The following is a 3,335-nucleotide window of genomic DNA, read 5'->3' on the forward strand; positions in this document are numbered from 1 at the left end:
AGCGATGAGTTTTATATTGCTGCTAAGATAATTTTTTAAATTAGTTCGTACAGTTCGCACCGTACTTTAGTTCACACCTCACCCCGTCTATATATATATATATATATATATATATATATATATATATATATATATATATATATATATATATATATATATATATATATAGGATCTTGTGAGTTTGGTTTCTTATGGTGAGTTGTGAGTTTGTGCTTTGAAATCTCAGCCACTAGATTATATTAGAGATGAATGATCAAGATCTAATCTTACCTGTCATATAAAACCACTGTTATTTATTTATTTTCTCTTTTTTCTAGTGTTACTCTTTTTTTTTACTTTAATTTTTTTTATCTTTTTTTTTTTACCTCGTGTTATTATGCTTATTTTTACAACTTTGATTTTTTTTCCTCTTATGTTTTTCTCTAATTTTCTCATTATGTTCCTTTTTTTTTCTTTTTCTTTTTGTACCAGATTTTTTTTTTACTTGAAATTTTTTTTACTCTTTTTTTTTTACCTCGTGTTATTATGCTGTTATTGTGCTTTTTTTTACTTTGATTTTTTTTACGACTTTGATTTTTTTTATTTTTTTTACCACATGTTATTGTGCTGTTATTCTTATTCCGCTGTTATTGTGATGTTATTCTGCTGTAACTTTGATTTTTTTTTTACGACTTTGATTTTTTTTCTTTTTTTTTTTACCGCGTGTTATTGTGCTGTTATTCTACTGTTATTCTGCTGTTATTGTGATGTTATTCCGGTGTCACTTTGATTTTTTTTACAACTTTGATTTTTTTACTACTTTGATTTTCTTACTCTTTTTTTACCGCATGTTATTGTGCTGTTATTCTGGTGTTATTGTGATGTTAATCTGGTGTCACTTTGATTTTTTTTTTACTATTTTGATTTTTTTACTCTTTTTTTAACACGTGTTATTGTGCTGTTATTCTGGTGGTATTGTTATTTTGGTGTTATTGTGATGTTATTCCGGTGTCACTTTGATTTTTTTTACTACTTTTATTTTTTTACTCTTTTTTTATCACATGTTATTGTGCTGTTATTCTTCTGGTGTTATTGTGATTCTGCTATTATTGTAGTGTTATTGTTATTTTTAAAAAAAAATCTCGTTTTGTTACCTTTTTTTTCTTTACGTGATGTTACTCTAGTGTTATTGTGCTGTTATTCTGCTATTATTCTGCTATTATTGTTATTTTTTAAAAAAAAATCTCATTTTGTTACCTTTTTTTCTTTGCGTATTGTTACTCCAGTGTTATTGTGCTGTTATTCTGCTATTATTGTTGTGTTATTGTTATTTTTTTAAAAAAAAATCTCATTTGCTTACCTTTTTTCCCTATACATGTTGTTACTCCATTATTATTGTGGTGTTATTCTACTATTATTCTAAATTGTTACAACATATATACTCTTTGAGTCACCGAAACCGAAAATTTGCACCAATTCTTGAATTAACCGTCACACGTTCCCACTTGTTCTCTTCAATTTTATCCCCTTCTTTTAACATGAACACGAATAATGTCACTTTTTCGGACCCAACTTTGCTGGAACTGATAATTAGATACAATTGACCATTACAAGGCACCAAGTATACATGATCGAGAATGTAGCTATCCCCTTCAATCGACATCGAGTACGTATTGTCAATTGTTTCACCTAGACAATCCGGGGCATCCATGAATTTGAAGGATATTGAGGCTGATTTCCTAGGATTGATAACCACAACCTTCCAATTAACCAACTCAAATGCATAAAAGAGACCATTATGATACGCAATGTCAAGTATCCGATACTGCCTATTCTCCTTATCAAAAGTGCCCTTGATTGGAACCCATTGATAGTCATGTAACCGAGTAAACATCAACAGACCTTCAGCACTAAAATTTTGTCGTATAACACGTCCAGTAACACTTTCTAAACCTCCTAACCCAAAACAGATCGAACCTAATCACACCTGGCAGGAACAATAGATAGTGTAACCAAACTTATTTGCCATACTACTCTTGCAAAACCAATTGCAAATCCGCCTATAAACCTGCTTATATAATGTAATATCTTCCCAACCTGCAATTATACTTACGTACATCAATTTCCACAAATGAAGCAACACTAACATCAAAATTCCCCAACTTCAGTTGTTTTTTTGTTTTGTTTTTTTTTGCTGAACTTTAAATACAATTGAAATTGAATAATGAGAAATGAAACAACTACATTGAAATTGAAATCAATGATTATACAAAATGAGGTCGAGGTCTTCTATTTGTATATATTTGATGAACCAATCATCGTCACTCATACTGATACTCTGATAGTATTTTCTCCTCTGATTTTTGGTAAACCCACCAAATGAGACATCGTCCTCAAATGTGTAGATGGAAGGGAGGAAACAATTCGAACATCATCCGCAAGTACTCTTTTAAAGTGTTCCAAATCAAATATATCTGAACACTTGCTGCAGAAACCGAAATCGTCAATAATAACATTCAACATTCAACATAAACCAAACCAAAAAACCACCAACTACTTCATTATTTAATCAATTAGCAGCTACACAAATTCTTGTACAAAAAACCTGAAAGAAAGTATTTAGTCAAACCAACCAACCTAAATATGAATCTTTCGTGAAAAATCAATTCTTGTCCATTCTCCTAACTCTCCTAAGCAATTAAAGAACTATGAACCTCCCATATTATGAATATTTGGTTAAAATAGATCAACTTTTGTTCCAAAGTTCCATTATATTGGACGTCGAACCCGACTCCGTGCTCGATTGGAGCAGTCGATAACCGGAGCTCAGTCACCCAATATAGATTGATAAGTGCAGTGAAGTAATTGGATTTGAGATTTAAGAGAACAGATACGACGATTGTCACAAAGAGAAGGTTTGATCGAAATCAAGTTTGTTATGATTGGAATTCATATTGATTGGATTTGATAATTTGTTATGTTTTCAGCAGTAGTTTCGTGTTTTGCTATTGGGTTACTTTTAATCGTTGATCTATATTTCTATCTCAGCCATCTATTTCTAATTATTCAATGGTTGAGATTTTTCAAACTCACAACTCACCGTAAGAACCAAACTCACGAGATCCCGCCTATATATATATATATATATATATATATATATATATATATATATATATATATATATATATATATATATATATATATATATATATATATATGTATAGTGGTCGGATCCGGTGAGGCCGTTAATTATGGCGAGGCGGCCGGCCTCACCAAATTCCTTCATTGGAGTAATTTTTAATGTTCATTGGGCTGGAAATTTGGGGTCATTCCTAACTTTTTATTTAGCCCAAATA

The 3,335-nt window shown here is 30.5% G+C and overlaps 1 long non-coding RNA gene across 1 annotated transcript; it reads right to left on the reverse strand.

Moving 5' to 3' along the window:
- Positions 1–1,439: 1,439 nt before the first annotated feature.
- Positions 1,440–2,992, reverse strand: LOC141598239 (uncharacterized). Its single transcript, XR_012523360.1, has 3 exons — positions 2,617–2,992; positions 2,224–2,464; positions 1,440–2,076 (listed from the first exon to the last, which is right to left on the reverse strand). It is a non-coding gene; the product is annotated as an uncharacterized LOC141598239 (long non-coding RNA).
- Between the last annotated feature and the right edge of the window lie 343 nt (positions 2,993–3,335).

Source organism: Silene latifolia, chromosome 9, assembly GCF_048544455.1.
Source record: "Silene latifolia isolate original U9 population chromosome 9, ASM4854445v1, whole genome shotgun sequence".
Taxonomy (NCBI): Eukaryota; Viridiplantae; Streptophyta; class Magnoliopsida; order Caryophyllales; family Caryophyllaceae; genus Silene; species Silene latifolia.